The sequence below is a fragment of the Oryctolagus cuniculus genome, chromosome 4, assembly GCF_051225735.1.
Source record: "Oryctolagus cuniculus isolate XC-2025 breed Fujian yellow rabbit chromosome 4, ASM5122573v1, whole genome shotgun sequence".
Classification (NCBI taxonomy): domain Eukaryota; kingdom Metazoa; phylum Chordata; class Mammalia; order Lagomorpha; family Leporidae; genus Oryctolagus; species Oryctolagus cuniculus.
Genome location: NC_142870.1, coordinates 162,398,028 through 162,422,517, shown reverse-complemented (window position 1 = coordinate 162,422,517; position 24,490 = coordinate 162,398,028). Strand labels below are relative to the sequence as shown.

At 40.4% G+C, this 24,490-nt stretch overlaps 1 long non-coding RNA gene across 3 annotated transcripts in view; it reads right to left on the bottom strand.

The window, feature by feature from the left end:
* Positions 1-16,380: 16,380 nt before the first annotated feature.
* Positions 16,381-24,490, bottom strand: part of LOC149127199 (uncharacterized) — a 44,840-nt gene continuing 36,730 nt past the window's right edge. For all 3 annotated transcript variants that reach the window (XR_016232860.1, XR_016232858.1, XR_016232861.1), the window contains one exon: positions 16,381-16,800. This is a non-coding gene — a long non-coding RNA (uncharacterized LOC149127199). The remainder of the gene's footprint in view (positions 16,801-24,490) is intronic.

Here is a 24,490-nt window from a genome sequence, read left to right as displayed (position 1 = left end):
ACATCACTCAACACCCCTACACACACACACACACACCCCAAACTAAAAATAAATTATTATCTGATCTCCAGCAAGATGGCAGAATAGGAAGGGAGCACACTGATAGTCCAGGAAGAGACAGTTTAATAAAAGTGGAGATACTGTAGGTTCAAGGAAGAGTTGGGGAAGAAACTGCAGAGGAAACTCTTCCAGAACTAGTGATTCACGGTGGACCTGTGTGGAGGGAGTGGGAGCCCACGGCTTGGGATACCAGCTGCGGAATCTATGCACCAGTGCTGGAATGTGAGGTGAGCTGAACCTCAGTATCCCGAGACACCGGCAGGAAAGCAGAAGGAGGAGCCTAGAGGGAACAAGGCTTGAAGCCTCATGGGGGAAAGTCCACCAGGCTAACTAGAGGAGAGAGAGAAAAAAAAAAAAGGACCAGTACGAACACGAGTTTCTCTCTCTCCCCTCACCTCTCAAAGGTGAGGAAGACAAAGAGCAGGCGCCATTTTGATCATACGTAAAAGCTGCGCGACATCAGGGCTGTACCCGCCCACAGCCAAGGAGAAAAACCTGACTCTGGCGGGGGGGTGGGGTGGGGTGAAATAACAGGAGATTAGGACCTAGTGAATATGTGGAGCTAATGAACTGAGACTGTGAAAAAAGAGACGGTGGGTGAGAGAACTCACAGAATTCATGTGAGTACTCTCCAGAGACGCTACCATTCGGTAACCTTGGCAACCCAGTGAGAGCCTGCAGGAGAATTTGAGCCCACACTGAGGCAGCACAGATTCCCTGTGTGGTCCTTGGAAAAGAGCAGGCGAATGTTATACCCTCAGGAGCTAGAGATCAGAAGCTGACTACCTTCAATTCCGCTCAGCTGTGCGGAATTACTTCCCTTCTGAATAAAAAAAAGAGAGAGAGAGAGAGAGAGAGAGAGAGATTTACCACACCTAACCTTGGAGTATCGCCTTTGGCACACCCTTAACCTTGAGGAACCAAGCAGAGCTCTCTGGCCACACCCATCTCAAGCCTCTAAGGCTCCATCAAAAACAGACAGTCCACTTAATATAGTCATAGTATAAAGAGAAAAACATAGCGAGGGAAGATTAATCCAAAGAATATCTCCACAATGCCAAGCAACAAATGCAGAAACCGAGGTAACAAGAACAAGGGAGACATTATGATGCCCCGAATGAAACAGATACCCAAAGCCAAGATTATGAAGATGATGAGATGGAAGAAATGCAAGATACAGATTTCCAAAAACTTATAAGAACATTTAGAAGTTTTCAAAAACAAACGCTTGAGCTACATAAGTCCTTATTGGACAGGATAGGAAATCTCTCTTGCAAAAATGAAGTATTAAGGAGGAATAAAAATGAAATGCAGAAACTAGTAGAACAGGAAAGTGTGATAGTAAAGAGAAATCAAAATGAAATGAAGAACTCAATAGATCAAATGCAAAACACATTAGAGAGCCTTAAAAACAGAATGGGTGAAGCAGAAGAGAGAATATCGGGCTTAGAAGACAGAGCACAGGAAAGTATACAGTCAAAGAAAAGAAGAGGAAATTAGAAATCTAAAAAATATTGTTGGGAATCTACAGGATACTATTAAAAAAAAAACAACATTCGGGTTCTAGGAGTTCCTGAAGGCATGGAGAGAGAGAGAAAAGATTACAAGGCCTTTTTAGTGAGATACTAGCAGAGAACTTCTTGGGTTTGGAGAAGAACAGAGTAATCCTAGTACAGGAAGCTCATAGAACCCCTAATGAACATGACCAAAGAGATCCTCACAACAACATGTTGTAATCAAACTCACCACAGTGAAACATAAAGAAAAGATCCTAAAATGTGCAAGAGAGAAACGTCAGATTACTCTCAGAGGATCTCCAAATAGACTCACAGCAGACTTCTCATCAGAAACCCTATAGGCTAGAAGGCAATGGTGAGACATAGCCCAGGTACTAAGAGAGAAAAACTGCCAGAATATTATATCCTGCAAAACTCTCATTTGTGAATGAAGGTGAAATAAAGACCTTTCATAGCAAACAGAAATTGAAAGACTTTGCCACCACTCATCCAGCCCTGCAAAAGATACTTAAAGATGTGTTAAACACAGAAACACAGAAACACGGTCATCAATATGAAAGAAGGTAAAGGAAGGAAACTTCACAGCAAAATATCACAGGAAGTTCAAAGCATATATTAGAAAATATCTTTGGCAAATGGCAGGGCAAAGTTACTACTTATCAATAGCCACATTGAACGTTAATGGCCTGAACTGTACAGTTAAAAGACACAGATCGGATGACTGGGTTAAGGAACAAAACCCATCTATTTGCTGCTTACAAGAAACACATCTTTCCAACAAAGATGCATGCAGACTGCAAGTAAAAGCATGGAAAAATATATACCATGCCAACAGAAATGAAAAAAGGGTAGGTGCATCCATCTTAATATCAGACAAAATAAACTTTAACACAAAAATTGTTAAGAGAGACAAAGAGGGGCACTATATAATGATTAAGGGATCAATTCAACAGGAAGATATAATGATTATCAATGTATATGCACCTAATTACAGGGCACCGGATTATTTAAAAGATCTGTTAAGGGACTTAAAGGGAGACTTAGACTCCAAGACAATAGTACTGGGGGACTTCAATACACCACTCTCAGAAATAGACAGATCAACAGGATAGAAGATCAATAAGGAGAGTGTAGATTTAAACGACACTATAGCCCAAATGGATCTAACAGATATCTACGGAAGTTTTCATTCTACACAGAAAGCATTCACATTCTTCTCAGCAGTACATGGAACCTTCTCTAGGACTGACCACATACTAGGACATAAAGCAAGTCTCAGCAACTTCAAAAGAATTAGAATCATACAAGGCAGCCTCTCAGACCATAGGGGAATGAAGTTGGAAATTAGCAACGCAGGAATCCCTAGAGTATATGCAAACATATGGAGATTGAACAACATGCTCCTGAATGAACACTGGGTCACAGAAGAAATCAAAAGAGAAATCAAAAACTTTCTGGAAGTAAATGAGGATAACAGCACAACATACCAAAACTTATGGGATACAGCAAAACCAGTGTTAAGAGTAAAGTTTATAGCAATAGGTGCCTACATCAAGAAATTGGAAAGGCACCAAATAAGTGAGCTTTCAGTTCATCTCAAGGATCTAGAATAACTGCAGCAAACCAGACCCAAATCTAGTAGGAGAAGAGAAATAATTAAAATCAGAGAAGAAATCAACAGGATTGAATCCAAAAAAACATTACAAAAAATCAGCCAAACGAGGAGCTGGTTTTTTGAAAAAATAAACAAAATTGACACCCCATTGGCCCAACTAACTAAAAAAAGAAGAGAAAAGACCCAAATCAATAAAATCAGAAATGAAAAAGAAAATAAACATAACAACAGATAAAACAACAATAAAAAGAATCATCAGAAATTACTACAAGGACTTGTATGCCAGCAACAGGGAAACCTATCAGAAATGGATAGATTCCTGGACACATGCAACCTACCTAAATTGAACCAGGAAGACAGAAACCCTAAACAGACCCATAACTGAGACAGAAATTGAAACAGTAATAAAGGCCCTCCCAACAAAGAAAAGCCCAGGACCAGATGGATTCACTGCTGAATTCTACCAGACATTTAAAGAAGAACTAACTCCAATTCTCCTCAAAGTATTCAGAACAATCGAAAAAGAGGGAATCCTGAGGCCAGAGTGCTATTTAGGACATCTGCCATTCTATGAGTCTGCTGAGTATCTCACTTCCCATGTTGGATCACTCTCCCCTTTATTTACTCCATCAGTTAGCGTTAGCAGGTACTAGACTTGTCTATGTGCTCCCTTTGACTCCCAGTCCCTTCACCATGACCAACTGTGAACTGAAACTGATCACCTGGAACAGTGAGATGGCATTGGTACATGCCACCTCGATGGGATTGAATTGGAATCCCCTGGTATGCTTCCAACTCCACCACTTGGGGCAAGTCAGCCTGAGCATGTCCCAAATTATACATCTCTTCCCTCTCCCATTCCCACCACCATGTTCAACAGGGATCACATTTCAGTTAATTTTCAACACTTAAGAATAACTGTGTATCAATTACAGATCTAAACCAGTCATATGTCCTAAATAGCACTCTGGCCTCAGAATCAGCCCTAAAGGCATTCGGAGCTGGCTGAAAAGCTCATGAGAGTATTTCAGGCATGGAAAGCCAAGACACTCTGGCAAAAGATCTCTGCGAGTGAGATCCCAGTGGAAAGAACAGGTCATCAAAGAAGGAGGTACCTTTCTCTGAAGGGAGGAGAGAACCTCCACTTTGACTATGACCTTGTCTAAACAAGATAAGAGTCGGAGAACTCAGAGGGCTTCCATAGCCTTGGAAACTCATGACTGGAGCATAGGGAGATTACTGATGCCATAGACAGGAGTGTCAATTGGTAAAGTCAACAACAGGAGTCACTGTGCACTTACTCCTCATGTAGGATCTCTATCCTTAATGTGCTGTACATTGAGATTTAATGCTATAACGAGTACTCAAACAATATATTTCACTTTGTGTTTCTATGGGGGTGCAAACTGTTGAAATCCTTACTTAATGCATACTAAACTGATCCTCTGTAAAAAAAAAAAAAAGAAGAAATTATCAATTCCCAACTTGACTCTCACTGGGATTAAACATGACAATAGGTCTGATCTGATTTCATCATCATTTAAAAAAAATCATCTATTATTTTTCACTTTATGTTTCTGTGTGGGAGCAAACTGTTGAAATCCATACTTAATGTATACTAAGCTGATCTTCTGTATATTAAGATAATCGAAAATGAATCTTGATGTGAATGGAAGGGGAGAGGGAGTGGGAAAGGGGAGGGTTGTGGGTGGGAGGGACGGTATTGGGGGGAAGCCATTGTAATCCATAAGTCGTACTTTGGAAATTTATATGCATTAAATAAAAGTTAAAAAAAAAAAAGAGGGAATCCTCCCAAATTCTTTCTATGAAGCCAGCATCACCTTAATCCCTAAGCCAGAGAAAGATTCAGCATTGAAAGAGAATTATAGACCAATATCCCTGATGAACATAGATGCACAAATCCTCAATAAAATTCTCGCCAATACAGTACAACAGCACATCAGAAAAATCATTCATCCAGACCAGGTGGGATTTATCCCTGGTATGCAAGGATGGTTCAACATTCGCAAATCAATCAATGTGGTACACCAAATTAACAGACTGCAGAAGAAAAACCATATGATTATCTCAATAGATGCAGAGAAAGCATTTGATAAAATTCAACACCCTTTCATGATGAAAACTCTAAGCAAACTCGGTATGGAAGGAACATTCCTCAATACAATCAAAGCAACTTATGAAAAACCCACAGCCAGCATCCTATTGAATGGGGAAAAGTTGGAAGCATTTCCACGGAGATCTGGTACCAGACAGGGATATCCACTCACCACTACTATTAATATAGTTCTGTAAGTCTTAGCCAGAGCCATCAGACAAGAAAAATAAATTAAAGGAATACAAATAGGGAAGGAAGAACTCAAACTATCCCTCTTTGCAGATGATATGATTCTTTATTTAGGGGATCCAAAGAACTCTACTAAGAAACTATTGGAACTCATAGAAAAGCTTGGCAAAGTAGCAGGGTATAAAATCAATGCACAAAAATCAACAGCCTTTGTATACGCAGGCAGTTCCTCAGCTGAGAAAGAACTGCTATGATCAATTCCATTCACAATAGCCACAAAAACAATCAAATACCTTGGAATAAACTTAACTAACGACGTTAAAGATCTCTACAATGAGAATTACAAAATCCTAAAGAAAGCAATAGAAGAGGATACCAAGAAATGGAAAAATCTTCCATGCTCATGGATTGGAAGAGTCAACATCATCAAAATGTCCATTCTCCCAAAAGCAATTTATCAATTCAATGCGATACCGATCAAGATACCAAAAACATTTTTCACAGACCTAGAAAAAATTATGCTGAAATTCATATGGAGACACAAGAGACATCAAATAGCTAAAGTAATCTTGTACAAGAAAAACAAAGCCGGAGGCATCACAATACCAGACTTCAGGACATACTACAGGGCAGTTGTAATCAAAACAGCATGGTACTGGTACAGAAACAGATGGATAGACCAATGGAACAGAATTGAAACACCAGAAATCAATCCAAACATCTACAGTCAACTTATATTTGATCAAGGATCCAAAACCAATCCCTGGAGTAAGGACAGTCTGTTCAATAAATGCTGCTGGGAAAATTGGATTTCCACGTGCAGAAGCATGAAGCAAGACCCCTACCTTACACCTTACACAAAAATCCACTCAACATGGATTAAAGACCGAAATCTACGACCCGACACCATTAAATTATTAGAGAATATTGGAGAAACCCTGCAAGATATTGGCACAGGCAAAGACTTCTTGGAAAAGACCCGGGAGGCACAGGCAGTCAAAGCCAAAATTAACATTTGGGATTGCCTCAAATTGAGAAGTTTCTGTACTGCAAAAGAAACAGACAAGAAAGTGAAGAGGCAACCAACAGAATGGGAAAAAATATTTGCAAACTATGCTACACATAAAGGGTTGATAACCAGAAACTACAAAAAGATCAAGAAACTCCACAACAACAAAACAAACAACCCACTTAAGAGATGGGCCAAGGACCTCAATAGACATTTTTCAAAAGAGGAAATCCAAATGGCCAACAGGCACATGAAAAAATGTTCAAGGACACTAGCAATTAGGGAAATGCAAATCAAAACCACAATGAGGTTTCACCTCACCCCGGTTAGAATGGCTCACATTCAGAAATCCACCGACAACAGATGCTGGAAAGGATGTGGGGGAAAAGGGACACTAACCCACTGTTGGTGGGAATGCAAACTGGTTAAGCCTCTTTGGAAGTCAGTCTGGAGATTCCTCAGAAAACCTGAATATAACCCTACCATACAATCCAGCCATCCCACTCCTTGGAATTTACCCAAAGAAATTTAAATTGGCAAACACAAAAGCTGTCTGAACCTTAATGTTTATTGCAGCTCAATTCACAATAGCTAAGACCAGGAATCAACCTAAATGCCCATTAACAGTAGACTGGATAAAGAAATTATAAGATATGTACTCTATAGAATACTATACAGTAGTAAAAAACAATGAAACCCGGTCATTTGCAACAAAATGGAGGAATCTGGAAAACATCATGCTGAGTGAATTAAGCCAGTCCCAGAGGGACAAATATCATATGTTCTCCCTGATCGGTGACAACTAACCAACCACAAAAAAGGAAACCTGCTGAAGTGAAAGGTACACTATGAGAAACAGTGACTTAATCAGCCCTTGTCCTGACTGTTGATGTACAATTTAATACTTTATCCCTTTTAGTATTTGTTTTGTTCTAGTTAATTCTATTGGTTGAACTCTGTAATCAACACACATTTATTTTTAGGTGTTGAAATTTAACTGAAAATTGATCCCTGTTAAATATAAGAGTGGGAATAAGAGAGGGAGGAGATGTACAATTTGGGACATGCTCAAGCTGACTTGCCCTAGATGGTGGAGTTAGAAATGTGCCAGGGCATTCCAATACAATCCATTCAAGATTGCATGTACCAATGCCATCTCACTAGTCCAGGTGATCAATTTCTGTTCACAATTGATCATAATGATAGGTTTAAGAGTTAAAGGGATCACACAAACAAGACTAGTGTCTGCGAATACTATCTGATAGAATCAAAAAGGGAGAGAACGATCCAACATGGGAAGTGGGATACACAGCAGACTCGTAGAATGGCAGATGTCCTAAACAGCACTCTGGCTTCAGAATCAGCCCTTAAGGCATTCAGATCTGGCTGAAGAGCCCATGAGAGTATTTTAGGCATGGAAAGCCAAGACACTCTGGCAAAAAAACAAACAAACAAACAAACAAACACCTAAATGAAAGGTTGCTGCAAATGAGATCCCAGTAGAAAGAACAGGCCATCAAAGAAGGAGGTACCTTTCTCTGAAGGGAGGAGAGAACTTCCACTTTGAGTATGACCTTGTCTAAATAAGATCGAAGTCAGCCAACTTAAGAGGCTTCCACAGCCTTGGCAACTCATGACTAGAGCCTAGGGAGATTACTGACACCATAAACAAGAGTGTCAAATTGTTAAATCAACAACAGGAGTCACTGTGTACTTACTCCTTATGTGGGATCTCTGTCCTTAATGTGTTGTGCAATGTGAATTAATGCTATAACTAGTACTCAAACAGTATTTTACACTTTATGTTCTGTGTGGGTGCAAACTGATGAAATCTTTACTTAATATATACTAAATCGATCTTCTGTATATAAAGATAATTGAAAATGAATCTTGATGTGAATGGAATGGGAGAGGAAGCGGGAGATAGGAGGGGTGCGAGTCGTGGGAATTTATCGGGGGGAAAGCCATTGTAATCCATAAGCTGTACTTTGGAAAATATTATTTACTAAATAAAAGTTTAAAATAAATAAATAAATAAATTATGATCTTGGGCATCAGAGAACTGGAAAGAAACTAGCTCATCTTCATATCAAGATTTATTAAGTTCAAAATGTGGAGAACTTTGTATTTTTAAATCAGTGAAAAATTCAGTCTCTTTCAGTGATGCCATGCTTATTTAAGTGGACTAACACAGGAAAATCATCCAGATTTTAAAGAGGGAAATAATAAAACAAATGGTTTGATTATCAGATTTTTTTTCTTTTCTTAAGATTTATGTATTACTAATTTGAAAGGCAGATTTTTCAAGAGAGAGAGAGAGAGAGAGAGGCCACAAGTGCAGGGGCTGGGCCAGGCTGAAGCCAGGAGTGGGAGCTCCTACAGGGTCTCCCATGTGGATGCAAGGGCCCAAGCATTTGGGCCGTCCTCTGTTGCTTCCCCAGTCATATTAGGAAAGAGCTGGATCGGAAGTGCAGCAGACGAACTCAAACTGGTGCCCATCTGGGATGCCAGCCCTGCAGGTGACAGCTTAACTCTCAAAGCCCCAAGATTTTTCATATAATTTAAACCCAAAAGTGAATTATGTACATTGACTATTTAAGAATCTTTTTAAAAAAAAAACTATTGACTTAATATCCTAAAAAGAAATTGCTGATATGAAGTGTGGGCATGTCCAAAGTAAATATCCTGTTGGCATGGATGGGCAGAAGCATTCAGAACGACTAATTCATGATACCAGGAATACAGTAAAGTAGCTCTGCACTTTAACAATGAAAATTTCAAAATCAATTTATGTATTGTATTACTCAGGAATCCTATTTGCAACCATCACACTCTGGCTGATTTACTCAGAAAATGAATGAATTGAAATTATATCAACTGCTTGCAGAATTCAGTGGTATAAAAAGTTGGAAATGAGCAGGAACAGGGGGATGAGACAACACCCTGATGAGGGCTACGATTATACCATGGGGCCTATCCAATAGGTCCTCAGTCCCTGAAGTTAAGGCTCCACAGTTGGCAACAGCCTCCACCAATGGTGCCAGATAATGCAGGCACCCACTTTCCCTGGTTTATATGAAATCTGTATTTTCTCCATTGCTACTGGCTATCAGAATTAATGGGAATAAATCATCAATGGTTCCTACTTCTTAGCATTTCTAGCTCCTTACTCATGTACATTGGTGGATCTGTTAATGTTCAGCTATAGCTCGAGGGCATACAAAGGGGTTTATCACGTCAACCATCAGGTCTGTTGTACTTATGTAACATGAAAGATGATCTTCCTCCCATCAAGACGCACTGGGGCGGGGGGATAACAGTTTAGGCCGTTAGACTCCAATAACCAAGAGACCCCAAATCTGAGCAGCTGACCATAAAGTGCTTTTATAACACTTCTAAGAGTTGTATTTTTTTTTCCTGAGTTGAACCTTGTATCTGTAACAAGTTAGCCAGTGGATCTATTCTGTGTCTTACTCTAGAACACAGACGGCGAGAACAGGTGGAATACTGGGGGTCAACATGGTAAAGGGGCAGAGAAGTGATGCGTGCACTTGCACTCAGCTCTTCTAGCTGCAAGGGACTCCTGTTACTCCTGTTTATGCTTTAGTCACAAAGAGCAAGCTACACGACCCACCCAAATTCAAGAGAAGAAGCTCAGGCACGGAGAGTGCATCCTACCAAGTACTCAGAAAAGAACAAGAAATCCTTGTGGTTAGCACTCAGAATAGCATATTGGAGAATTTCCAAATATCTGAATAGGATTTGAATAGTAGGTAGCCCAAACTTAAACAAATATAAATTACACATTAGTGATAGTTAACATTTGTTGCATGGTTACCATGTTCCAGCGACTGTTGCTATCAAATTGCTTTCTACACCTTCCTTCATTAAGTTGACACCATGACCTAGCTTTTACATTTGTATTATTTTCACTCTTTCATGAGGAGATTGAGGTTTAAGGAGATTACGTAACTTGACACACTGGGGAATGAAGGAGCTGAGATTTCAATTCACAATTACCAAGAATTATAAATTAAAGGATAAAAAACTCAGAATAGGAGTCAGTGCTATAGCATAGTAGATTAAACTACTGCCTGCAGTGCCGACATCCCATATGGGCACTGGTTCAAGTTCTAGCTGCTCCACTTCTGATTCAGCTCCCTGTTAATGTGCCTGGGAAAGTAGCAGAAGACACAATGATAGAGAGGTAGAGGTGGGAAGTAAGTTTACCTTCTCCTACTTCCCACCTCTATCTCTCTATCATTGCAGTTCTTCTCCCTTCTTCTTTTGCTTCTTGTGTACACTAAACCATGTGCCTAACTCAAGTCTCCTTCATGGAAGCTTTGACCGTGAATTGTGCAGGAAAAAAATGCCTGACCCAGAAGCAAGATCTAGGTTTTTGTATTTGGGGATTTCTCATAAGAAGTTTGTAAGCACTTCATCTCAGGTGTGGCAAGTGTAAAATTGTAATAGTAATAACAATTTAACATAATAACAATTATGGAATTATGGGATTATTTTTTCCGATTTCTTCTAAAATAACTCCAGGTAGACAAGTGACCAATTGCAAGGGAAATCAACAACCCCTAGTAAGTAAGACATTATTAAGCCATCTCTTCAGAATTCTCCTTTCTAAATAATTCTAATTCCTTAAATCTCTCTAATGCATTTTAGTGAACAGTGACTCCACAAATCATGATATACATCATTCATTGAGTGGATACTGAATAATAATCACACATGCCCTTCAGACAACAAATTGTAGTGTAGGACCCCAAAAGCAGTGTCCTCTTGTGACGACCCCAGAAACACAGACTCCAGACCAGACGATGCAATAGAGCAGGAGGTAATTTTATTTCATTTGCGCAAATGGGCCCCCTACTGCTGCAAGCAGCAAGTGAGTGAGAGGAGCCCCGAGCAGCTATCTCACACAGCTTTTAAGGGGCAAAACCACAAAATTAACATACTGTAGGGTGGCGTAAGTTTATTGGGCAACTACAAGGGGAGGAGGTCGTCGAGGAGGAGGAGAAACGGGGGCTACGTGCCCTACGTGTCTAAGCTTGGATATGGGGAGGGGGTCCTTGAAGAGCAGAAAGGGGTGGCTACGTGCCCTACGTGTCTCGCGGTTTCTTTGTTAAGCTTGAACAAGCACAGGGGAGGGGGCTTAGGTGCGTACCAGGATGTTCTGTCGCCCTTATCTCTGGGTAGTAGCCCTTATCTCTGGGTAGTAGCCCTTATCTCTGGCTAGTAGCTATCTGCTTTCTCTGTGAACTTAGTTTACTCCCCATTTCCCAGGACTGTTTTATTAAGGCCATTTTATGGCGGCTCTCGGCCGCTCCTTTCAGTAGAATCTTTAAAATGATCTTATAAATTTGTTGTGGAGTTAGGATTTCTAAAATTCTTTAACTTTAATGAGGCTAAGTGAATGAGAGAGCAAAATTCAGAATAAGAGTAGATGTGCAGCTGAATATGAGGAAAAGCGACTGCTGCTAATTGGGTGAAATGTCAGGGCCAGCGAAAAGTTTCCATTAAAGCATCTCCAGTTACAATGTGTCATGGGATTGATGTGGCCTGATGTGCCCTTCTCAATCCATTGAGACTGTTCCATCAATGTAAGATATTGTTTCATTGTGTTGATTAGAACAGACCAATTGCTTATAAGCATTCATACTCACAACATGTCTAAATTAATGACACAGTGCTGTTTTTCCAAAGCCTGCCTTGTAGGGCAAATCTGCGGTAGCAGATGGATATTTTCTAGATTGATGAGAGCTGTGAGTTTATTACAAATTAGGAATTCTGTTGCTTCTTTAAGAAAAAAAAAAGGCTTGGTCTCTTCCACATATCAACATTATTTTAGTTGGCATAAATAATAGAGAAATAAGACAAGGAGAGAAAGATGTAGTTTTCCATTAAAGTTGGGTAAATTACTCACTTTTGTTTGTTCGGCATAAATCTTTTCCAAGCAGCATTCATTTACTGGGATGCTGAATGCATTTCAGGATCACGTCACACCTTTAGCACATTAAAAAGGTAAAATGGCTCTCTCTTATATATCAAATGCAAATACCTATTTACTTCTAATATTAGGTTAGATCATACTTCTCAGCCTACCAGGCTTGGATTGCTTTCAAATGCCTGTTACAGATCCCTTTGTGGTTTGGACCAGAATCCCCGATCCTCAAGAAGAGAAATTTTAATTTTGTTTTGCAGAACTCTGGGACCTCATTTAGCGTTGGTTGTTTCTAACTCCTCCTGTGAACTTGTCAGCCATAAACTGGAGGCATTGTTTTCTTCTCATTGACAGATTCTGTTATGAAGTTGATGAAGAAAGGGCTTTGCTTTTGGAAGAAGTTCTTCCAGACAACACATGAATATCTGCAAAGAGGAAAGCAGGTGGTGTGTACAACCCTGGGCAGCCCCCTTCTCTGGCCTTTTTGGGCTGCCTCTATTTGGAGAAAAACACGATGGCGCCTGTGCTCTTGCACCGTCCTCTGGTGGCCTTTCCTGTTGGCGTCACTTTCTCTACTTGCATTGCAACCTCTTTCAGTCATGAATCAAGCCTTCAGGTGGAAACAACACATTTCTTGCTCTTAGACTTATGTTTCTGACCTTTAGCTTGGAAAGTGAAAACTGGTTTGTATTTATCTTTTTAAAAAGAAAAGAAAAAGGCATCGCTTTCACTTAATGTAATTTGAAGATATTTCTTTCCCTGGGGCCTTTAATACAAAAGAAAAACCGGAGAATCTCCTCCTTTTCTGAAAGGCTCCCTAGAAGGCAGTGCAGTCAACCAGTGACTGGAGGGAGGAAATGCTCATTGCAGGCTTGCTGGGAGAACCTGGGAAACCAGGGCCATCTAAAGGCCTGTGATTAAAAATTCATAGTCTGTGTGTTACTGAAACAACAAAGCTCTTTTCTTTTTTCAGATTTTGAATTTATGATCTTTCCCTGCATGTTTATAATTCAATGTCTTTGAAAAGCAAATATAAAACTTCTTTTAGGGGCCATCATTGTGGTATGCTTGGTTGAGACTTTGCATGCAATGCTGGCATCCCACAATGGAATGCTGGGTTTAGGTATGGGCTACTCCATTTCTGATCCAGCTTCCTGCTAATCAGCCTTACAAAATCAGTGAAAGATGGGGCCAGTGCTGTGACAAAGAGGGGAAAGCCACCCCCTTGCAGTGCCAGCATCCCACAGTGGGACCAGTTTGAGTCCCAGCTGCTCCACTTCCCATCCAGCTCTCTGCTATGGCCTGGGAAAGCAGTAGAAGATGGCTCAAGTCCTTGGGCCCCTGCATCCACTTGGGAGACCCAGAGGAAGCTCCTGGATCCTGGCTTCAGATCGGCCCAGCTCGGGCCCTTGCGGCCATCTGGGGTGTGAACCATTGGATGGAAGACTTTCTCTGTCTGTCTGTCTGTCTGTCTCTCTCTCCCTCCATCAGCTTTTCTGTAACTCTGCCTTTCAAATAACTAAATAAATCTATAAAAACAATTCAATGGAAGATCAAGTACTTGGGTTTCCGGCACTGACATGGGTGGCCTGGATGGACTTCCTGTGTTCAGTTTAGCCTGGACTCAGATGTTGTGGCCATTTGGGCAGTGAACCAAAAGAAGGGAGATATATCTCTGTCTTTCCCCAAACTGTCGTCTGCCTTTCAAATAAAATAAATAAATCTTTTTTTAAAAAAAAACTTTCAAACGTTTCAACTCTAAACCAAATACTAATATGATTTTCCTTTTTAATACTGTAAAAATGTGTAATTCAGGTTTTACAGGGCATATTTTATAGAGAAGACAATACAAGACATCTCATTAAAATGATATGTGTTCGACATTGCAAATGACCTTTAATTATTTAACAATAATTACCAGTGATTCATCACTTCCATGTGTTGTAAGACACAACAGTACAGGAAGCGAAGAAGGGTTATTTGTTTTGTTTTTTAAATTTATTTAATTTGAAAGGAAAACATCAGAGAAAGAGAGGGAGGGAGAAGAGAGAGAGGGAGGTCTTATATCTGTTGGTTCACTCCCCAAATGCCCATAACAGCCAGGGCTAGGCCAGACTGAAACCAGGAGGCAGGAACTCCATCCAGGTCTCCCCAGAGGTGGAAGGAGCCCAAGTTTGTGGGCCATCTTCTACCGCCTTCTCATATGCATTAATAGGAAGCCAGATGGAAAATGGAACAGCCAGGACTCAAACTGGCATTCCCACATGGGATGGAGATGTCACAAGCTATGGTTTTGCCTGCTACACTAAAATGCCAACCAAGAAGGTTTTTATTTTTTAAGATTTTATTTATTTTATTTGAGAGTTAGAGTTACAGACAGTGAGAGGGAGAGACAGAGAGAAAGGTCTTCCCTACATTGGTTCACTCCCCAAATGGCCACAACAGCTGGAGCTGCACGGATCCGAAACCAGGAGCTTCCTCCAGGTCTCCCACGTGGGTGCAGGGGCCCAAGCACTTGGGCCATCCTCCACTACTTTCCCAGGCCATAGCAGAGAGCCGGACTAGAAGAAGGGCAGCCAGGACACGAACCGCTGCCCACATGGGATGCCGACACAGTAGGTGGAGGACTAACCTCCTGCACCATGGTGCTGGCCCCAAGAAGGGTTTTATAAATCAACATTTCATTAATAGAAAATTGGACCATTCTTCCAGCACAGAAAAACCCCTGGAGTTTTGCCTACTTTCCTTTATTGGCAATAAGTTGTCTATTGAGTAAATGAGTTTATATGCGTAGGATTCCCATTGTTTACAGGCAATAGCATCTGGATACATAATACAGTGGTCTGAATTATAAGCAACAGAGTCCTAGTCTGGATTACTCACCCAAAAGAAATGCATTAGACAAATGTCTGAGGGGACATGGGATTGATCGGAGTTTGAGAGATCAGTTGGAAACCAGCAACACCTAGTTGCAGAGTTGGAAGTTGCATTGGAAGTCACAGAGTCACAGAAAGCACTCAGAGTACTACTAGTTTTAGTCTCAGTTAAATAGCTACTTCCTCTATTTTGGATCCTTCACTCAAGATTCAGTATTCAGTCGGCCAGGCTTAGCTCACATGTGTCAGCTGAGGTATGCAGGGTGTAGAGAGGAACATAAAAGAGGTGGTTCTCTTCCTTCTCAGGATGAGAAATGAACAGCTTCATTCTGAAAGGTTGTAATAGATGGAAAACTCCAAAGGAATTGGAATATTAAGAAAAGCTGATGGGGCCAGTGCTGTGGCAGGTAAAGCCGCCACCTGCAGTGCCAGTATCCCATATGGGTGTTGGTTCGAGACCCAGCTACTCTACTTCCAATCCAGCTCTCTGCTATGGCCTGGGAAAGCTGTAGAAGATGGTCCAAGCCCTTGGGCACCTGCAGCCATGTGGGAGACCTGGAAGAAGCTCCTGCTCCTGGCTCCTGGCTCCTGGCTTTGGATCCGCACAGCTCCAGCCAATGTGGCCAATTGGGGAGTGAACCAGCGGATGGAAGACCTCTCTCTCTCTCTCTCTCTCTCTCTGCCTCTCCTCTCTCTGTATAACTCTTTCAAATAAATAAAATCTTTTTTTAAAAAAAGAAAAGCTGGGATGGATGCAGGGTAGTTTACAAGGACAAATCAGCTAGTAAAAGGGTACATAGGTTTTAAAGTTCGACTAAATACACAACCTTGAACAAATTACCTCCTTGCTCCAAATTTCACTTTTTAAATTTGCAAAATGATAATGATCATGATGATGAAAACTGATTTCTGCTTTGTAAATCTTGCAAAGATCAAATGACATAAAATAAAACAGGAAAACCTCTAGCACAGGAACCACCATGATGTCACTGCAGATCAACAGCAGCAGAAGCAGCACCATCCTGAGTATTTTTGGAAGACATGGGAGATGCATGCTGAAATAACCTCTTCACCAATTATAAGACTGTTCTTTAAAAATCTACCTCCTCAATTGCAATGTCCTCGGGGATGCTCTGGGAAAAAAAAATCTTGTGCCCTCTTAAAGGCTTAATCTCAGTTTGGGTCTAAGAAAGAGATACCCCTGTGTGCTTTAGAGCAAGAATCAAACACTGTCTGAGGTCTGCCCACCTGACTGAGGGACTTGCACATATTGATCTCAGGGACCATTGAGATGATGGGGCTGAGTCCGGGTGACGTCTGGCAGGCTGAAGTCCACAGTTGAAAAGTGGCTCCAAATTCCTTCCCGATGATTCTCCTTGCAGAGTAGCTCCTTTCACAGTCCTACTCACTCCAGGGGTCTGGGCAGGACTCCTGGGCATTCAGTGGCAGTGCAGACCACCAGGATCTGGGGAGAGGGGACCACACAGAGCAAGTCAGAAACACCTGCACTGGGCAGTGATGTTGAAGCCTCTGTACCCTGCCCACACTAACCCAAACTAACACACAAGCACCATGTAAGCATTCATTGGATAAATGAAAATATTTTCTCCCGGTTTGTTCTTCCTGTACCCAGTTCTTATTTTTCATATGAGGTCTTATCATTGAAGGTGTTATAAAGGTATGCTCATAAAATTCTTATCGTATCTCCCCCTATTTCCTATTCTTTTGAACAGAATTTAAGGATTGTAGAACCAACTGAGTAGAAATTAAATAATTAAATTAACCATTTCCTTACTTGTGCAACCCTGCTTTGCTGACAATCTCTCACCCTTTCAAGCTAATCGAGTATAATGACTAACTTTGTGATGGACAATGCATCTGAATGTCCTATACTCCTACCATCTAATAATATTTTGGTGAACATACCTCTTTTACATGCCACTGTATTTTGTCACGTCTGTTTAAATTTTTAACATAATCTTCTCCCAAAAATGGAAATAAATAAATGGAAATAAATAAACCAACAGCAATTGACCAAAGTGGTGTTTTCTCTCCTCTCTTCTGAAAGTGCAGCAGCAACAGTAGCAGCAGAAGGAGCATCTCTGCCAGGGCTGTCTGACGTGATTGTGTTTAAGACCCGGGACCGTTTTTATTGTTTTCAGAAGATGGAGAGCAGCTGGCTCTTTGTCCAGGTTCCAACAGGAACCAAATCATCAGTCTTAAGGGATTGCTCCTGACATTGATTGCTTTATTAGCAGGGCTTATTTTTTATATCTCCTATAGAAAACATTAACTAAAATTGTGTCATGATTGATTTTTTTGAAAACAACTACCAACAACAACAAAACAAAAAAACCTGTTAGTTCCGTACTGGGATTCATTGTGGCACAAGAAACTTGCTACATTGCTTCAGGAAGTTGATCAACTAAGTAATATCCCTCTCATAACATTCTGCAAATGTGTTCCCTTTGCCTTGGACTCTTACATTTGAATATTTACTGAAAGAAAGGGAAAACAGCTGAAAAAAATGTAGAAATGTGAATTTCAGATCACTTTTATTCATGTGCCTATGGATTATTTTTCCAATTTATTTTTTGTAAAGACACACCTACAGTTTCTTAAGATTTCATAAAATTTGAAAATACAACTGGGAGAAGAAATCCAGAACCGGAATTAGGAATATGATTTTGAGAGGCCTGGGTTTACATTCCCAAGTTCCTAGCCACCTTTGGGTGGTTGAAAATTCTCTTTTGAAGGTTGAAAATTCTATTATGTCTTTATTCCTTAGGGAAAAAAAGAGAGAAGACACAAAGTCAGGCTGCAAAGGAAAGAAAAGCATGCATCCAAGTTTTTTGTTTGTTGGTTTTACATTGCCGTAGAGTTTTCAGTTCTGTTGGTTAGCTATAAATTTCTTTGCATTATTTTAACTATTACCAGTGATTTCTCAATGTATCAGGAAGTAGTTTGAGTATCATAAACATTAATTTGCTTGATGTCTCCTGTTTTTTCATCCTCCACCGTAAGCTTCCCCAGTGACAAGCAAAAAACTGGCTCTTCCTGCTGATTCAGAAGGTGGAAAGAGAGCATCTGTCATGTTACCACATCCATGGGACTAGCAACAACCCCTCACCACTTTCCATATGCTACTGTAAGATACAAAGACACTCCCATCAAGAAACTTAGTCTCTGACAAACAAGAATGGCTTTCAACCCTTGGGAAAACTTTTCTCGATATTTAGAACCCATCCTATCAGTCCAGCAACCATGCAAGAAGTGACTTGACCACCAAGCAAAAAACATGAATGTAGAGACTCTGCCACAGACAATTCACGCTTTGAGGTTCTGTGAGCTCATCAAGTTGACCGTGACATACCACAGCAAGAACTGTGAATCTGCCTGTTGTAATATGTGAGGAAAACATTCAGTGATGTTGAATCTGTTGCTTTTTCCATTTCACCTAATACACAGTATTTGCTAATTCAAATATTGCAACAAGCTAACTCCATAATTGTGGGAATCTAGAAGACTGATGTGAATGTTTTCTGATCAACTGAGTCACGAAGGTATCTTAGTGCCTTAATATTTTGTTTCCACCTAATGAAGCTGATTAAGCTTATAAACTCAGACTATTTTTATTGATTGAAAAAAAAAACAGAAAATTAAACAACAGGACTATCCAGGTAGATGATTTTATTTTTATCTTTTCTTTTTTTTCTTGCAAAATATTACTTTCGAGCTGAGAGGCTACCCATGTGATTGTGTCTCCAACATTTTTAATAATTTTATTTACCAACAACAACCTCAACAAAAACTAAATCAAAGCAGTTGGTAGATATTTTCTCTTTTTGCCACTCTCAACTTTTCCCTTTCTTGTTTAACCTGTCACCCGAAGGAAAAAAAATTGAGAAGTATGAGAGACAGTATCTAGTTTATTGGGAACTTGAAACAAGAAGAGAGCTAATTAAAAATCAGTCATCTGGGAAGGTCTTGGCGAGATGGTAACTTATGAGCTGATGTCTGCAAGATAAGAAGGCATCAGCCATGTGTCTGAAATATTTCAGAGGCCATGAGTTTGAAGTGTTCAAGGTACAGAAGGTTTTATGTGACAGGAGCATATTTAGCAAGAGGAGAGCCTTGGGAGCTGAAGAATGCTCTAGGGGCATGCAGGACATGATTGGGAGCTCAGCGTTTACTCTGAGTGCAACTGGCAACTCATTGGAGAAACTTTTAAGTGGAAGAGTGACAGGAGCTATCTTACATTTTAAAAGATAATTGCTGCATAGAGAACTGATTATACAGAAAGAAGATCAGTCCTAGGGAAACCAATATGGATGTTACTGAAGTAGATGAGTGCAAAACTAATGGCTGCTTGTACCAGTGGGGTAGTAATGGAAATGAAAAAATGGATGATTTCACATATGCTCCGGAGATAGAGTCAAAAGGAGATGCTTATAAACGGCTGTGAGGGGCTGGCACAGCTTGAAATGCTGGTATCACAAATGGATGTGGGTTTGACTCCAGGCTGCGCTTTCCAATCTAGCTCTCTGCTATGGCCTGGGAAAGCAGTATAAGATGGCCCAAGTCCTTGGGTCCCTGCACCCATGTGGGAGACCTGGAAGAAGCTCCTGGCTCCAGGCTTTGGATCAGTGCAGCTCTGGTTGATCTGGGAGTGAACCAGCAGATGGAAGACCTTTCCCTTTCTCTCTCTCTCTCTCTCTCTCTCTCTCTCTCTCTTTCTCTGATGCCATGTAACTCTTTCTCTCAAATAAATAAATATATGTTTTAAAAAAAGAAATAGCTGTGAAAGTAACAAAAGTGATAAATAAGAACTGGCTCCTAGGCTTTTGACGTTAGTGTTGATAAATGGTGGTATACTATATAGAGGACCAAAGGGGAGAAACTCAATCAATAGTTCTGACTTAGATGTGCTAAAGTTTAGAAGCCCTATAATGATATTTGATAGCTAATACATGAATCTTGAACTCGAGAATGAAGTTAGCCTAGATATAAAGGTTATATAACACACATTACAAGCTATTACACACTCACACACACATAAATCTATAGTCATGAAACAGATGAGGCCATCTAATATAAGAGACAAAAACTGGGAAACTACGACTGCTGTGAACAACTCGAAAGAAGAAATGAGATGAGAAGGTGTCTAAAAAGGAAACTTAACACAGAAGTTGTGGAGTAGGAAAATAGTATATTGTATCACATAAACTAACAGAAGAAGATGTCTGAGTAAGGCAGGCAGAGCCAACTGTGTCCAAATACACAGAAAGACTGAGAAAGACGAGGGCGATAAATAATCCTTAATTTGCTGATATAGAGTTCTTCCACGCCTTCACAGGAGCAGCTTCTCAGGACTGGTAGGAAAAGAAGATCTACTGTAGTGAGTAAAGAAGGGAAGGGACGGGAAGAAAAGGAGCGATGGTAATAGTAACTCCTTCAGTACATTGTTCTGCAAACAGGAGACCAAATGGGGAGTGATAGGTATAGGAGGACTCCTGATGTAAGTGTACTCTTGTTGCTACGATTTGGAGATAGGAGAGTATGTGTGAACTCATCAGAGCAGGAAACAATGGATACAAAGGAGTTGGATGCCAACTAAGGACTTGATGCCTTGAGAAGATAAAAGGAATGGAATGCATATCCCAGTGGAGAAATTGCCTTTGCAACAAGCAGGAAAGATAGAGAACTCTTGGTCACAGCTCCCAAGAGGATTAATATCAGCAAGAAGCCTGGCATGACTCACCAATAAACTATGAAGACCCTGGAATGTTCACGGGGATTCAGAGACTTTAGTCCTGGTGTTCAGACTCAGCTCTGTCTCCAGCAACACATGCTTTTCAAATCCGATTTTTGATCACTCACTGCCACACTTTTACCTCATCAAGTTTCCACTTTCTTTTTGATCTAATATCTCTTCTGTTTTTAAAGTGTTATTCAAATCACCACCCTCAATAAGCCATTTTTGTCTGCCTCAGCTTATAAGAACTTCTCTTGTCTGTATTCTAAAACAAGTTCATGTCACCTGCATTTGACATCTTATTATCTACTATCTGGTCTCTAAATGTTCCTTATGTTAGGTCGTATTTGCACCATAAGATCAAGTCTCCATAAGGACAGTGCATATATTTTTATACTTGGATCTCCTCTGGTGCTTCAATGTGGGTGAAGATGCTACTGGGTCTCAGGAACATTCTGATCACTCGTGGTGTGTTAGGAATGTAACCAGAAGGAGGCAGAGTAAAGATTGTGGAACAGAATTTCCAGTGAACATCCATCAGAAGCACATCATTGACTCCAAACTCTGGTTAATTTAGGATGAATTAAACTCTATGGGGGGCAGGGTAGGTGGGGTAAGTCAAAGGGTGCAACCGTGTCCACTCCTAGTTTTTTCAAATAACTGGCCAAGGTCAGTTGTGCCAGAGTCCCCTCTGAGATGGGACTCATTCTATCATCACTCCTGCTCACTCTCATGCTTATGATGTACTAGGACACTCATCATTGAAAAGTAAGATTAGTAGGGCCGGCGCCGCGGCTCACTAGGCTAATCCTCCGCCTAGCGGCGCCGGCACACCAGGTTCTAGTCCCGGTCGGGGCGCCGGATTCTGTCCCGGTTGCCCCTCTTCCAGGCCAGCCCTCTGCTGTGGCCAGGGAGTGCAGTGGAGGATGGCCCAGGTGCTTGGGCCCTGCACCCCATGGGAGACCAGGAAAAGCACCTGGCTCCTGGCTCCTGCCATCGGATCAGCGCGGTGCACTGGCCACAGCACGCCGGCCGCGGCGGCCATTGGAGGGTGAACCAACGGCAAAGGAAGACCTTTCTCTCTGTCTCTCTCTCTCACTGTCCACTCTGCCTGTCAAAAAATTAAAAAAAAAAAAAAAGAAAAGTAAGATTAGTAACTTCATGTTGGCAGACTGCAGAGTCCATTACCACCTTTTGCCTGTGTAACAGACAGCACAAACCTATTCACACCTCAGTTAACGTATTTCCAAGTGAGGCTTCTGTGATAAAACAAACAAACAAACAAACCTGATTACTTATTGTCATTTCTAAAGAGGAAATGAAACTTATTTCTCAGGATCTTCAACAAATTGCTGTTGAATTATGAGTGTTCTCTTAAATAATTTATAGGCTGATAAAGTTGTGGTGTACCAAAACTATATTCCTCCCTGTTTGTTGTGTCACCTCTATGACTTTCTTCATGACCAGACGTGGTCTAGTTGGATGTAAATCTTCTTGATTTGTTCTGGATCTATCATAGGGACGATGTGATTTTAGAAATCAGATGTGTGCCCATTTACTGGTGCCTGTAGGCCTCTTTGAATGATGCCATCTCAATAAGGACTGAGTGCCCAGGAATGATGAAAGGTGTCAACAATAATGACCAGATTTCAGTATGTTATGGCAAAAATTAATGAAAATGAATTAAAAAGCTGAGCTGAATCATTGGTAAAAAAAAAAAAAAAACTACAGTTTTTTAAATTACAAAATATAACCTATTCAGAGATCCAACCTCTAATCCCTTCTGTACTCAACCACTCTTTTCCCCTCACTCTTAAATATATTGGCTGGTTTCTTACAGCTGTTAGTGCTTAAAGACCAAACTCCCCAAGTCTGAGCTGCCAACCAATATACACAGACATTCTTGGCCCAGGCACAGGGTGGGTTGGGACAAGAAAATGGTAGGAAAGTCTATCAAGGGGGTGCTGACTGATATGGTAGTCCTTTAGAAGTCATTAACTCTCATGTAGAAAAGGCAAAGGTTATCACATGGAACCGGCTACACAACATAAAGGTGCAAGGGGAAATGCTATTGTTCCTTGTGGTAATTTGTGGTGTTTGACTAAATGATTTTTATCTTTGAGGAATATTACTTCATATGCAAAAAATAAACTGGTCTTCTTTTTAAGTTACTGCTGAAGGTTTAATGCTTTTGAAATTATCTTAGTTAAAAATGTCTCCTCAGGGTTTTCTAAATTAATTCTTACCTCTCTCTTACCATTCCTTGAATAAATTTCTACAAAATATATCTAGAATCACCTGGAAAAAAATATCAGAAATTTTTTCTTTTTGGAAATTTGCTCCATAGGAAAATGATAAAATTTTATACTATTTAAGTTTTACAACTATATGTTACATTTTCTGAGAAAAGATTGGAGTTGTCTAAAAAATCTATCCAGGAAAGAAAATTTACCGGTCTTTGAATTTCCATGAACGCAAGAGAGATTACTTTTCATGTAATTTGGAAGCAGTCCTTTTACCAAAGTTGCAGGAGCATATTTCTAAATTGGTTTAGGATCACTGCATCTTATATCTTCTCTAATACTCCGAGAGACACCATTTCCAACTAACAGTCACAAGCTTGACAGAGATGGAACTTTATTTCCTATGTGAGCAGTGCATTTCCAATGCTGTTGCTTGGTTTGACATGTTCCAACCTGGTCCATATTTATGTGTGGCCGATAGTTTTCTAGTCTAGTTTACCAGGAAAATCAACCTTCCTGGGAAATATTTATAGGGAAATCTCTTCAGATCTTCTCTTTGGTACCACTGAGCAAGTTGGTACACACTTACATCAGCTGTCCTTAGTACTGTCATTAGTTTGCCCATCAAAACTCCCCCACTACACTATAAACATCTTGAGAACAAGTATTATCCTTTACCTCTCTTCATATTGTCGTTGAACACCACAAGTGTTTAATAAAGGTCTCATGAATTAACAATTCTCCACTCCATGAATTACTAGCTATGTTATTATCCTGAGTGAGTTCTGTAAGTCCCTCTATGTCTCAGTTTCTTCATATATGGCTACCACTATAAATCGTACTAAGTTGAGCACAAGATTAAATGAAAAAATGCCTTGTAAAATGTTTACCGGCATGTCTGTCCCATAGACAGAGTTTGTAGCAGATAATTCTGTTTACCTACCCCTGAATCCTTCCACCAACCAGTAGATATTAGGTGTTCGCCTGGTATGGGTCAGCAATGATTTTGGAGAAGATCAACCTAACCTCATAGATGGGAAACCCTTCTGATAGTAAGTGGTTACAGGAAAACTTAAGACAGTCCCAAAGGATAAAACTTGAGGAAAGTCTGCTAAGAGTTTACTGGATTTTTCTCTTTAAAGAAGGAGAGACTCAAA